Raw genomic sequence first — 15,587 nt, forward strand, 5'->3', positions numbered from 1 at the left:
CACGACATTTTGATTGGTTCCTGTCACCATTCACCCAAGTGCAATTACCACTTCCAGATTTACCTAGTTGTATTATACGGGAAGGGAGCTATGCTCGTGGTGACCCGTCATTGTATCTTTCAGCATCAAGTTTTTCTTAAAATCATGAATAGTGTTTGCACATACTGTTTTTTCATCCAAGTTATTCCATGTGTCCAGCAATCTGTGTGGGAAACTATTCTTTTTTCTATAGCTGTCCTTTTTTTTTTTTTTTCATGACCTCTTGTTCTTCCATTGTCATTTTCTAGTCAATCTTTTCTGTGAAGGATTTCCATTCCTTTCGTGATTCTATAGTCAATAGATCACCTCTTTCCCTTCTTTGCTCCAGTGTTGGTAGTTTTAATTTCGATAATCTTTGTTCGTAAGTTAATTTGGAAAGAGTTGGTGCCAACTTTGTCGTTGCTCTCTGTATTCTTTCTAGTTTTTTTATATTCTTTTTAGTACTGGGTGTCCATATTGTTGCTGCATATTCCAGTTTTGGTCTGATCAGTGTGACTAATACTTTTTTAATAATTTCTTCATCCAAGTATTCAAATACCACTTTCATTGACCTTAGTAGTTTGTAGGTTTCACCAACTATTTTATTGATATGTCTGTCTTGTGTCATGACATTGCTGATTATCACTCCAAGGTCCCTCTCCAAGTGCACTTTTTTTGTACTTCATTTTCACAAATTTTGTAATTTTTTTTTAAATTCTGTTTTTCTCTTGCCAAACTCCATTATGCTACACTTCTTGATATCAAAGTTCACCTCCCACTTTTGAGTCCATTTCCAGATTGTATCCAGGTCTGATTGTAATGAGTCACAGTCCTCACCTGTTGATACTTTCTTTAATATTTTTGCATCATCTGTGAAGAAATGCATAATATAACAGTCAACTCCCTTGTCCATGAGGGGGAACAGGTGATTCTGGAATTAAAAAAAATATATATATATATTAGAGACCACTTAATCACAGCATCTTTCACCATAAATCCTACTGATAAATTAATTTCATCACACTTGGGGAACAAAGAAATAACTCACTTGTTACACAGGTACTATCATGGCAGACAGCTATTTCACTTTTCTTTTCCTTGCATTCCCACTCACAAGTGTCAGCTGCATTGAAGTTTATAATCATTATGCCATCATCAATATAGTGATTATATCAGACTAATCTCCAGTTGTGAGAAACTCTTATTATTAATGGTTTTCTGCTTTGGAATTTTTAACATATAACAGCAGGAAAATTGCTATTCAAAAGTGGCACATCTGGCTTAATCCCCCCCCTCCAATCACATACCCTTGGAGCCCTCCCTGCTTAACACTGAATACCACAAGAGACTATTAATACCACAAGGAACACTACAGGCAGATATTAATGCAAGGTTTCACAGACCTGCATATCCATGATGAATTTTACATACTGATATTGAACAGAGAAAAATGTATGGCACTGTAGACATACCAGATTTTTTTTCAATTTGCAGCACTTACACAGTTTTGATTGACAAAATCATATAGGCTACTGGAGAGTCACATCCCCTCTGGTCAACTGTTGCTACCAGATGATTTTGAAGATCATTTATCATATTTTTAACAGTGTCCTCCTTAAGCCAGAAGCATTCTACAAACTCCTCTTCAGTCATCACCTGAAATGGTTCATCCTGTCTACAACAGTTCTACACAAGCAACGTCTTGGTCTCTCATTTAGGCAATGGAGCATTTCCTCCCAACGGTTGATATCCAAATCCCATTGTAAATCCAAATCTGTCAGCTCCATTTCCCTGAAATAGCATAAATGTGTTTTGAGACAGCCATAACAAAAGATCCAGAAATTAGGCATTAATGAAATATGCTAGGGTACATTAGATTAGGATAAATAATGTTTTGTAAATGGGGTTCCAGGAGTCAAAACACCTTGTGTTTATGACTTGAATAAGAAAAATGCAAAATTACCGAGTTTGGGTTTTATTGTGATTTTTCTTTTAGATTCTGAAGGTAGTCATTATATACATTGCCCGTAGTAAATCTGCATGCCGTGTTATACAGTATATTTAAAGATTCTTGGGGTTTTTACATTTACTACAGTACAGCCTGTAGCCTATATTTAAATATTAATCTGACATTTCTCTGTTAATTTCATGTGGCGTTGAGGGGAATTAATATGAAAATTTCTGACTTCCTGCAAAATTTTCTATCACATTTGTTTGGATCTCATAAGAAACAGGGGTGTGGGGTGCAGAGAACCCACCAATAAAAGGGAGGGAGGCACAGCCCCCCCCCCCATCTCAGAATTACTCAATTCATTGACAGGTTAGGAGTGTACATGGTTAGGCTAGTGCCCTATTATCTCTTGTGACAGGTTTTTTTTTTACTTTTCAAGTTTCAAAATCTTGGCTTGCTTTTTTCAATTTCAAGGATTGTTAGCATTGTTAACCTCAGTTCTTGACTTGTCTTTTGGAAAATCAATATATTTAACATTATTCTAAGTGATATTCACACATCATTCTTCATTTTTACCTATTTTGTGTACACACTTCCCAGCAGGTCCCATTCAGATTGTTGGGTGGTTGTAGTTTTTTTTTTCACATTATCATCATGTTTACTGTAGATATCAATTGGGTGTCTAGCGATTTAGCAAGGTTAAACCACAAATCTGAAACGGACCTATTGGTAAGAATTACCCCCAAGATCTGTACTGAATACACAATTTTCATTTTACCCCAAAATCTGTACTGAATGCACAATTTTTATTTATTAAACTCAAATGATAAGAGAATTATTGATAGCTAAAAATTTTGGCCTAGCATACGTAGAAATGACATTAAGCTACTATATAGGCCTAATATTGATACTCGTAGCCTATGGTACTGTTCCAGTTATTTTCATTATATTGTTATCATCATTAAATAGTTTTATTTGCTTATTTTTCTTCTATATATATATATATATATATATATATATATATATATATATATATATATATATATATATATATATATATATATATATATATAAAGTACTTACCAGATGAGACTGCTGTAATATTACGTCCAGTAGGTACATGGGTAATTGTTTGTTGACACTTGATGGCCAGAAGTTGTGTCTTAACAGTAAGGTCTTCATAAATGACCAAACTGAAATGTTTAATCTTTAACTCCAGTATTTTTTTTATATTATAAAATTATATTGTACTTTTTTTATATCATGATATTATAAAGAAGATATTAATACTCCATCCAAAAATATTACCAAGGAAATATTGAAGGGATGGGTTAGAAATTTCTTTCCTTTTCCAATAACATATGTCTCTCAAGGGAAGTACAGTATTTTTCATTCATGAGTGGAAAGAAATGTTTAAGAATGAAAAATCCTTAGATATTTCTTTCCCTTGGTTTTCAAGGGAAAGATTTTTTTAAGAATACCAGTGTTAGTTACTGCACATCCTGAAGCTATAGCCATATTGAAACCTAAAAAGTCCTCTTCGTTGTTGTCATTGTCTTACTCCTCGAATACCATTTCTGGCCAATGCTTATGCCAACACCTCCAAATGGTAGACTGTTTCACATTCTTCCAAGCAAGTGCAGCAGCAAGTACAGCATCCTTGATGTTGAAGTCCTTCTGAAACTGGGGCACATCAACGTCGGTATTCACAAGTTTGCAAATAAAGTTGCCCCCTGTAGAAATGCTTAAAGGTCTGAATGATTCCCTGGTCCATAGACTGAATAAGCAAAGTCACATATGGAGGCAGGTAGGCAACAAAGATGTTACCTAAAACCAGTTCGTCTGCATGAGAATGAGCCCTGCAGTTGTCCAGTATGGGAAGGACTTTGGAATCTTCACTTAACCCCTGGTGATGAAGATGCTCCTTCACTTCCACTACAAAGGGATGGAAGAACCACTACTTGAAAAGTTGTGCTGTCATCCATGCATTGTTATTGGCATTATAATGGACTGGCAAATGATGGACAATTTTTAAATGCCCTGAGTTTCTTAAATTTGCCAATCACAAAGAAGGTAAACTTGATTCCAGTCATGTGAGCACATGGAAGAATAGTAATCTGGTCCTTGTACTTGAATCCAATAGCCTCCTTTTCCTTGAATCCAACTTGAGTTGAGCTGCATAATTTTCGGCTGCCTCATGACCCGCTGAACAAAGTTCTCAACTGATTTCCAGCTTCCTTATGCCATTATGAATCTTAAAGTTGTTCAACCATCCGATGGAGAAGTTACATTCAATTCCAATCTCCATATCTGCACATAGCTTCTTGGGCTTCTCAAAGAGCATAGGCCCAGCGACATTGAGTGGTACACCAAATGTAGAGAGCCTGATCCAATTTGTCAAGCTAGGTCTCTTCACTGACATCCTCTTGTCAATTAGCGATGTAGGGGCTTTTGTGTTAGTATTGAAAGACAGGATCTTGTCTTTCTGTTTCTTGAGGTCGTACAGCATCGATGAACCTTGAATTCTGCCATCAACTTGCTGTGGCTCTCTTTTCCATCCATTTTATGAGCTCAGTCTTCTTTGGGAGCATCAGAACAAAGCACTGTGGTCTTATTCTGCAGTGGGACCATAGTGAGATACAGTATCTAGCGCAGACATGCCAATGTAAACAGATAAAGAGGAGACTGTAATGCATTGGATGCAACAGGTAATATGGCAACAAAGCAGAATGTCATTCCCAGTAATTTTGATGATTGCGGCTAGAACGTTGTTGCTCTAACTATGTAGTTTGGCTGCTGAGAGCGCATGCAAAATTTAAATATTGGTATTGCCATGTATTAATATCTATATTTAATTTTATTGATAGGGCTTGTCAAAAGGTGCTGTTATATTGGGATTGCTGTTATATAGGACACTGGGCAATCAGAACTTCAGTGTATGTATGTACATATATTACCTAGTTGTATTTACCTAGTTGTATTTTGCGGGAAGGGGAACTATGCTCGTGGTGTCCCACCATTGTATCTTGCAGTGTCTAGTTTGCTTTTAAACTCATGAATGGATTTTGCGCATACTATTTCATTATCCAGTTTGTTCCAATTGTCCAAAACTCTATGTGGAAAACTGTTTTTCTTCATTTCTCTTCTATAGCTATGTTTTTTTATTTTCTTTCCATGTCCTCTTGTGTTTCTCTTGTCCCAGTTAAGTCCTCTCTATCAAATGTCTCTGTGCCTTTCATGATTCTGTAGATGGTCAGTAGATCACCTCTCTCTCTTCTTTGCTCCAGTGTCGGTAACTCCCTTTCAGAATTTACTTTCTTTACTTCTTTTCCATCAATTTTATATTGTCCTGATATTCTCTTCTTACTTTTTCCAAATTCAATTATACTGCACTTTTTGATGTTGAATTCTACCTCCCATCTCTTGCTCCACTCTGAGACTTTGTTCAGTTCACTCTGTAATGAGTCACAGTCTATTTCAGAGTTTATTCTCTTTAATAGGATTTTATATATATCCTCTCCTGTTTTTGTCTAGGTACATACTTATCCACTCCTTCATTATAGATTTCCTTCCAAATTGTCCATTTCTATTGCACCTTTGGTTCTTCCTTAGTAGATTTTTTCCAATTTGTTTCTCAAAAGAATTTTCCAAGTTTCTCAAAATCTGTTTTGTTGTACATTAATCTTCCTTTTCTGTGTTTTTCGTTAATTTCTATATCTGTTTCTTCATTTAAGTCTAGTTCTATTAGTATGTAATCAATTTTTTCAATTGGTGTCTTGTATTCGGTTTTATCCACAATTTTGGGTTCTGATGTGAATATCAAATCCAATCTTGAGGGTTCATTGTTATTTCTATATCTGGTGTTTTCCTTGACCCATTGCGTCAATGTGTAATCAATGGTCATTTCCAGTAATATGTTTCCCCAGTGATCTTCTCCACCCTTCACAGTCATTTCTTCCCAGCATATTTCTTTCGAGTTAAAATCACCCATAATTACCAGATTTCCTTCTTTCTTCAGTATTTCATTTAGTGTTTTTCTTGTGTCTTCCAGCATTTTGAAGTGTTCACTTTCATTCCATGTGTGAGTTTTAGGTGGGACATAAATCACTGCATACTTTCTATTTTTCATATCTCTATCCTCAACTGTTATCATACTCAATTCCACATTGTTCCCTCCCTCTGTGATTTTTGTCACATTTAGGCCTTTCTTGGTTAGCAACATCACTCCTCCACCCTTCTTTGTTTCTCTATTTCTGTACCAACAATTATATAATCCTTGGCCTATACTATTTGGTGGTAATGATCCTTTAATTTTGTCTCCACAATCCCCATTATAGAACAATTTAAAGATCAACCCAAACTATTCTATAGATATGTGAATGGTAAACTTAAAAATAAACAGGAAATGGTGAAACGATGCCAAGGAAATACAGAATACACAGAAGATCTAGAAATGGCCAAAGTCATGAACAGTCACTTGAAGTCTGTTTTCACTGGGGAAAAAGTACAGCATTGGGATGAAGGAAGTGAAGTGCGATCTCTCCCCTTGAGGGAAATTATAACACAAAAAGAAGTCATGGTTTAATTAACCCATTAAACTCCGATGACAAGATGTCTTGTCATTTGGTCAAATAAAACAAAAAATCATAAAACACCAAAATGTTTGATCAAACACCAGAAAAATATGGCGTCAGTCCTCGCACAAAGTGAGGACTGACGTCATATTTTTCTGGTGTTTGATCAAACATTTTGGTGTTTTATGATTTTTTGTTTTATTTGACTAAATGACAAGAATCATGTCATCGGAGTTTAATGGGTTAATGAACCTTGACATTAGGAAATTGCATGGCCCGGACAGAATTGCAAACTGGATACTAAAAGAATGCAAAGAACTAATGGACAAAATATACAACATAATAAGTTGCTCACTCAAAGAAGGAAAAATACCAAAGGACAGGAAAAATGCCAACATTGTACCAATATATAAAGAGGAAACAAGGAAGAACCAACTAATTACAGACCAGTCTCCCTAACAAGCACTGTAGCCAAAATTTGTGAGAAAATGATTAAAGGAGCCAATACAGAGCCATGGGGGACGCCACTCTTCACATCTTTCCTTTTCGAATTTTTGTCTCTAAGTACCACTTTCATTTTTCTCCCAATTAAGAAATCCTTCATCCATTCCAGTAGCTTACCTTGTATTCCTCCTTTTATTTCAGTTTTTTTTATTAGTTTTTTATGTGGTACTTTGTCAAATGCCTTCTGCAAGTCCAAGAAGGTACAATCTGCCCAGCCATCTCTTTCTTGTATATATATATATATGTATTTACCTAGTATTATATGGGAAGGGGAGCTATGCTTGTAGTAATCAGTCTTTGTATCTCACAATATCTAGTTTGTTCTTAAATTCTTGTATTGCTTTTGCACACACCTCACCTCAAACACATTCAAACTCCTTCTCTCTTCCTCTCTTATGTTCCATGTTTCTGCCCCATACAGTGCTGTTGGCTCAATCACTCCTTCATACAATCTCCTCTTACCCTCCATTCCCAAATGTCTATTCCTCATTACACTTTTTAATCCACCAAGGTATTTACTCGCTTCTCTCAATCTACATTCTACCTCCACCTCCACTCCACCCTTTCCTGCCACATTCACACCCAAGTATCTAAAACTATCCACTTTCTCCAGTTGCTCTCCCTTAATGCTCATTTCCAGTCTGCTGCCACTTCCACCCCTTGTACATCTCATCACCTTACTTTTACCCACATTTATCTTCAACTTTCTTCTTTGACACACTCTCCTAAAACTCTGTCACTAACTTCCTCAATCCCTCCTCTGATCCTGCTACAAGTGCAGTGTCGTCTGCAAACAACAGCTGGCTCACCTCCCACTTTTCTCCATTTTTCTTTAAACATTTCCAATCCCTGTCCCACCACCCTTGCATTTACCTCTCGCACCACCCCATCTATGTATAAGTTGAACAGCCAGGGCGACATAATGCATCCCTGACGAAGTCCCACCTTTACCTCAAACCACTCACTCTCTCCATTTCTAATCCTGACACATGCTCTGCTACTCTCGTAAAAACTCTTAACAGCTCCTAGAAGCTTTCCTCCTATCCCATATATCTGCATAACCTCCCACAGTGCTTTCCTGTCTACCCTGTCAAAAGCCTTTTCCAGATCCATAAAAACCCAAAAAACATCCTTACCTTTTTCTATAGCTTTCTCAAATATGTCTTACCACAAAAATATTATCTACGCAACCTTTACCTGTCCCAAATCCACACTGTTCCTTGCCAATTACTCCCTCTGTTCCTCTCCTAATCCTCTCAATCAAGATCCTCCCATAAGCCTTCCCAACTACACTTAACAAGCTAATCCCTCACACTTGTCCCCTTTTCCCTTGTAAAGAGGAACTATACAGGCACTCCTCCAGTCCTCCGGCACTCTTACCCTCTCTCCAGCAAACATTAAATAACCTCACCAGCCAGTCCACCATCACTGTACCTCCTCTTTTCAGACATTCTGCATGACTTCCATCCAACCCAGGTGCCTTACCTGCTTTCATCATCTTAACTGCCTTCTCTTCTTCCTTCCTTATTTCTCCTCCATTTTCCTCACTCATCACAGTCATTTTCTTAGCACTTCCCACTTCAACTATCTTTCCCTCCCTATCCTCCTTCACATTAAGCAACTCCATAAAATACTCTGCTCATCTTCCCCTTATTGCCTTCTCTTCCATTACCATCTCTCCATCTGCATCTTTTACCTTTTCTTCTCTACTTGATTCGCCTCCTCTTCCTCTCTTAATTTCTTTCCAAAACATCTTTTTATTACTAATTTCTCTGTTCTTTTTTGTACTGGGCATCCTTAGTGTTGCACTGTACTCCAATCTTGGTCTTATCAGTGTAACTAATATTTTTTATTAACCATTACTTCATCCAAATAATTAAAAGCCACCTTTATTGATCATAGTAAATTGTAGGTTTCTCTGACTTTTGTTATATGTTTGTCTGGGGGCATGTCTTTGGTGATAATTGCTCCTAGGTCCTTTTTGGAGCTTTCTTTACTTCCTTTGTACTAATTTCATATTGTCCTGATATTCTTTTTTTACTTTTTCCAAACTCCATTATACTACATTTTCTAATGTTGAAGTTCATTTCCCACTTTTGGATCCATATCCAGACTTTGTCCAGGTCTCTCTGTAGTGATTCATAGTTTTTTTCTGTACTTTCTTTAGTGTGTGTATTTACCTTGTATGTTCCATATATCCACCACTCTCTGGGAAAAGCTGTTCTTTTTCAGGTCTCTTCTATAACTGTCCTTTTTTAGCTTTCCATGTCCTCTTGTGTTTTTCTTATCCCAATTTAGTAAATCTTCTCTATCAAGGACTTCCATGCCTTTCATAATTCTGTAGATGGTCAAGAAGTCACCTCTTTCTCTTCTTTGTTCCAGAGTTGGCAACTCCAATTTTAACAATCTTTCTTCATATAAGAGTTTTGATAGTATTGGGGCCATCTTCGTACATGCTCTCTGGATTCTCTTAATCCTCCTTATATTATTTTTTGTACTGGGTGACCATAGTGTCGCTGAGTATTCCAATTTAGGATTTATCAGTGTGACTAGTATTTTCTTTACCATTTCTTCATCCAAGTAAGTAAAGGACACTTTTATTGATCTTAGCAAGTTAAAGGTTTTCCCTATAATTTTGTTTTTTTTATGTTTGTCAGGGGACATATCTTCTGTGATGATCACTCCCAGGTCCTTTTCAGATCCATCTTTCTCTACTTCTTTTTCACCAATTTCAAATTGTCCTGATATTCTTTTTTTTTTCTTTACTTTTTCCAAATTCTATTATGCTACATTTCTTAATGTTGAATTCCACTTCCCACTTCTGACTCCATTCCCAAACCATGTTCAGGTCTCTCTGTGGTGAGTCACAGTCCATTTCATACTCACTTTCTGTAACAATTTTGCATCATCTGCAAAGATGTTCATGTAACATTCCACGTTGAATTCTTTGCCCATATTGCAATGCCACAGTACTGTACTACGAATAAGTTTCAGCAAGTTAAGGTGTGCATTGTAAGGGAAGATCTCAATATGGTAATATAGCCTATGTTTTGGCTTATTTGTACCACAAAAACTGTCCATACTGTCCTTTTGAATTGTTATAATACTGTGCATTGAGTCTGCTGCAATTACAGATTTGTCAAGTTGTGCAAGAACTAATGTGTAATTTTAGCTATTTACAATGCAGGAGAATGGTAAAATTTCATAACTGGAAAATAAAAGGAAAATTCCACAGCTCATAGGATTTATGAAAATAACTGAAATCATGTAGGCTATCATCAGTGTTCCCATATAACTTAACCCATTCAACTCCGATGACAAGATGTCTTGTCATTTGGTCAAATAAAACAAAAAATCATAATAAAACAACAAAATGTTTGATGATCAAACAGCACCAGAAAAATATGACGTCGTCAGTCCTCCTTGAGGAGGACTGACGACGTCATATTTTTCTGGTGCTGTTTGATCATCAAACATTTTGTTGTTTTATTATGATTTTTTGTTTTATTTGACCAAATGACAAGACATCTTGTCATCGGAGTTGAATGGGTTAATCAAATGTGTAGTGTACTACAAGAGTGGCACAAATCACAAAAGCTTTGTTTCTCTTAGTTTTTATTGTTTCTAATGCAAATTTTTGCACTAGTTCCAAATATGTACTTGCTTTTCTCTACCATTGACTGTTTTAGTGATATAGAAAATTATACTAACATGAAGAAATATATGGGGTACTGAAAACATACAATTGTCATTTACAATTTTCCTCTTTTCAGGTTTATACTATAAATATTGACATTCTTGACCATGACTACAAGAGGATGCAGGAGTTCAGATTCGTTCTGTGTGTGGTTTCTATGTATCACTTAAAATTGTGAAAGATGCAAAGTACTGGATTGCTTGTAGACTGTACTTTCGATTGAGTATGGGTCGCCAATAAAAACTACGGGCCCACATCTGATACATGGAAGTTGTTGATCAAATTTTGATGCATGACTGAGAGATGCAAGAAAAGCAATGCCATTTATTGTGTTGAGCATTTACCGAGAGGCAAAAAAAATCATCACGATGATTACTACTTTTGCATGATTGACATATCAAAGTATAGAAAAACTAAGGGAAGAAAAATCCCTTCCTTATCCCAGAATTCTCTCCTCTACTGCACCTGTGCCACATGATACCTTACTTGTTACATGGCCACCAAAAATTTTTAGTAAATTTTATCAAACTGTGAACTCTGTTCTTTGTAACAGAATCAATAATGAAATCTTCCAAACATCTAGCTGTTTTCTTGTAATGCGATTACACATGCAATTCATATTTATGTTTCAGTTGGTAAATTCTTTTTTCAGGTAGAGGGTATGATGAAGGTCTCATCAGGTGAGTGGGAAGGTTGTGACAGTGGATGGAATTTTTTAGCCAAGCCTGAGTAAAGATCAAGGGGCTCACAGCAGGAAATCATGCTCATCAGTTCATTTCTAGTGAGCTCTTATAACCGTAGCCCAATATTTTATATTTATATTTTCTCATCAGTTTAAAAAGATAATACAATAACAAGGACAACATATCAGCTACTATTTCTAGACAATATGATATGCTAAATATAATGTACTGTCGCAGTTTAGTATAATATGTTTTGTATATAAAACCTCAATTATCTTTTGAAATATGCTGTGCAAATTTCAATATTGCACAGGTCACACTGGAAAGGCTTCTACCCACTACTATGTCACCATGTGTAGATTGAGAGAGCATTTTTTGAGAAAGATCCATTGCAAAGGTCACATAGAAAGGTACTATAAATGTACTTACAATTTTCATTACGCTTTCGAAAATCATAATGTCCCAAAACTTTTAATATCGCAACTCCAGAAAGAAAATTCTCCTTCAAAATATGTATGCGCTATGCAGGCGCGGATCCATGAATGTTATTTAGGGGGTGGGGGGGCAACCGATAACCGATACTTGAAACACGCCGATATTTTAACCCCAAGAATATTGCTGTTGGCTTGGAGATTGCTCCAGAAACATAAGTCTTTTTTGCTCGTAATTGTATGTAAAATCATATATAATTCACAAATATAATTAAAATAATAAATTCGCACTAAAAAGTGTTTCACAAATAAATCAAATGTTTGACGAAAACGACATACCCCATCATATACAAGTACTGACTGATTATGAACGTGTACATACTCGGGGCGTTGGGGAGGGGGGGGGGCTTGTATCCGCGCCTGGCGCTATGTTTATTCCTGGTCTGAGAAAACCTAATCTACAACTTACTGAAGAAAACGTAGAAATTTGCTTTATTAAGGGGTAACCTTTCTGGTCGTGTGAACAATATTTGATGAATTACTGACGTGTTTTATTCTTTTGGATTCTATATTTCTCAGGCGTCCGGAAAGGGGGAAAACAGTAATTAGTTGCCTCACCTGGAAAAAATATCTTTGTCTGTGCTCAGATAAAGAGAAAGTGAATTGTTGAATTGTGAATTGTTGCGTGATGCTGGGTGACCTGCTAAGGCGATGAGCGAACGACTGAATTCTCAAGGGTAATCTTTCTACCGCACGATGTTTGCCCTTCTCGAAGTTTCAGTCAGTAAGAATTGTTATGAGGAGTATTTCTCATTCATTGTCTATCGTTTTGTTATGTTGAAGAGAGAAACGATCACTAATCATCTGGGATTCTCGAATGCACTTATATCAATGTCTGCAATATTACGAACAAGTTTTAGGAAATCCAAACGTACATAAAAATGGAGGTCTTGATATAGTACGAATAGCCTAAGCTTTGATTAACCTACACTACGAAAAAGATCTCTATAAAGTCCTTTTGAATAGTGACAGCAATGTTACTACATTGAGGTGCAGTTATGTCGAAAGTTAAGCAACAGCTAATTGTGTAATTCGAACTATTTGCAATGCAAAGGAATATTAATCTCTAGGTGTTCTAAAATTCTGAATGTTGAGATTCTGACTTCAGCAATCAGCACTGACCATGGATATCAGAACTGAGAATTTAGAATGCGTTTGTGCACATATTCAGTCTGTAGGAAAGAAAACAATTGTGATTAGAGATTTTCTATGATTTGTACTACATATGTATGGTCCTGCGCAATCGGAGCGGGACTTGTGAACCTGCGGTCGCATTTGCTATTGTTAATTAAGTATACATATATATATATATATATATATATATATATACATATATATATATATATATAATATATATATATGTATATATATATATATATATTTAAGTGTGTGTGTGTGTGTAATTCTTTTCTTCCTTCTCCTGACTTGACAGTGATACGTGCAGCTATCTGGTCACACGATTCGCCAAGGCCGCTAGCGGAATCAGCTGATCAAAACAATAGCACGCACTATGGAGGAAGCAATTCTTGGATTCGCTCTGTCGACAGTTACTCTTGCCACTTGTTTTTTAGCCAGCGAAGACTTAAAGAAGAAGAAAAAAGTGAAACGAAAGTGGGTAAGACCATGGCTAGCAAGAAAAGACAGAAGTGTGTACACCACCCTTGTGAGGGAGTTGTCCCTTGAAGACAGCTGTGGCTTCTTCGACTTCCACCGAATGCACATAAATCATTTCCAAGACCTTCTACAGTTGGTGGGCCCCCAAATCATGAAACAAGACACAAAGCTCCGGAATGCCATATCTCCAGCGCAACGTTTATCAGTCACACTTCGATATTTAGCTACAGGTAAAAGATACTACTAGATGGGTATTCTCCACATTGCTCTGGACTTCATCACATTGATCATGCTCAAAACTTCTTTATTAATTAGCCATAGGAAATGAAAAGAAGAAAAGTGGTTTAGAATTCAATATAGTAATAATGGTAAAAATATGAACTTTTGATGAAGTGTGCAAATAAAATAATACCCAGATAGTACTTGGGGAAACTTGTTATTTGTTTAATTATTTTTTTAATTTCCAGGAGAAACACGTCGATCCCTGGCATTCCAGTATAGGATGAGTCACAACCTTATTTCAAGCATTATTCCAGAAGTCTGTTCTGCCATCTACAGAGCCCTCAGAGACACCTACTTGAAGATGCCAAGAACTACTGAAGAATGGCAGCAAGTGGCAAGTAAATTCAACTTCTCATGGAACTTTCCCATGTGCATAGGAGCTATAGGCGGGAAGCACTTCCTAGTAACAAAACCACCTAATACTGGGTCAGACAATAAAACTAATGTCAGCATCATAATGTTAGCACTTGTTGATGCAGAGTACAAATTCATGTATGTCGATGTTGGAGCGCAAGGGAGGGTGAGTGATTGTAGTGTATGGGATCGATGCAATCTTCGTACATACTTAGAAGGAAACAAGCTGGGTGTCCCACCACCTTCAGCACTACCTTTTTGTACGGTGAAGTCTCCATATGTCATTGTTGGTGACGATGCCTTTCCTCTCAAGACTTACCTAATGAAGCCCTTTCCAGGTAAAAATCTGACTGCTGATCAGCAGATCTTCAATTACAGACTTTCACGAGCAAAACGGGTTTCAGAAAACGCATTTGGTATACTTGCTGCTAAATTTAGAGTATTCAGATCAGCCATTAAATTAAAGCCTGAGCATGTTAACAAACTTATATTTGCATCTGTTGTACTGCACAACTATTTGAGAGATGACTGCAGAGCTTCAGATACCCAGCTTATTGATTGGGATGAAGATGATGTGCCTGTAGGTATATTCCAAGAACTTCCAGAAGAAGCCAGGGGACACTCAAATGATGCAGAGGCAGTACGAGAAACAATGAAAAATTACTTTGTAACAATTGGTAAAATACCAGGCCAGGAGAGAAATGTCTTGTTGTACTAATGCTCTTGTGTAAACATAAATTGGGTGGATAGATTGGGTTAATTAAGACAACATTAATTGGAGGAGTAATAGATTGTGTAATGATTGTGTATCATGGAGGGAAATTGTCAGTGACAGTGGACAAACCCTCTTGTATGAGTGTTGTGCCTTATCTGTGCTTAATCTCTGTGTTGGGAGCACCACCCTGGAAGATTGATAGGTAGTTAATGGGTAATCCCATGTTGTAGAAAAAACAAATAATGTCTGGAATGTCATACTACTGTTACCATTAGTAGTTGTTGAAGTAAATAGGTAGGTTTGTTATTTCTTATTTTGTCCTTTTCTGTGTTGCATGTTCTGAACATAAATACTCATTGATCTGTCCAGCAATATAAAGAGGCTTGAATAAAAAATAATTATGGTTCCTTTATAACTCCTGAAGTCATTATATATCATTTAAAGCACACTATAATGCTCGTAAGACATTCAATATGGAGAATAGTAAACCAGTTATCATTTGGATGTCATATTTATTTGCCTTGTATTTAGTCTTCTTGTGTCTCATTAAATTTTTGCAACCTTGGAACCAAATTAGATTCTTAACCTGTCAGGGATGGGATATGAATTCAGAAATGACAGCACACTTAAAATTAGTCATGTTTTCCATTTTTTTCTCTCTCTTGTTCTGAATAAACACATAGCATTGCTCACTGTATCCAGAT

General features: G+C 36.5%; 1 long non-coding RNA gene across 1 annotated transcript; it reads right to left on the minus strand.

Annotated features, from left to right (window-relative positions):
• Positions 1-230: 230 nt before the first annotated feature.
• On the minus strand, positions 231-3,137 carry LOC143030747 (uncharacterized). Its single transcript, XR_012966929.1, has 3 exons — positions 3,053-3,137; positions 1,067-1,809; positions 231-949 (listed from the first exon to the last, which is right to left on the minus strand). It is a non-coding gene; the product is annotated as an uncharacterized LOC143030747 (long non-coding RNA).
• Between the last annotated feature and the right edge of the window lie 12,450 nt (positions 3,138-15,587).

This window comes from Oratosquilla oratoria, chromosome 12 (genome assembly GCF_046742065.1).
Source record: "Oratosquilla oratoria isolate Oo_2021 chromosome 12, ASM4674206v1, whole genome shotgun sequence".
In the NCBI taxonomy this organism is placed as follows: domain Eukaryota; kingdom Metazoa; phylum Arthropoda; class Malacostraca; order Stomatopoda; family Squillidae; genus Oratosquilla; species Oratosquilla oratoria.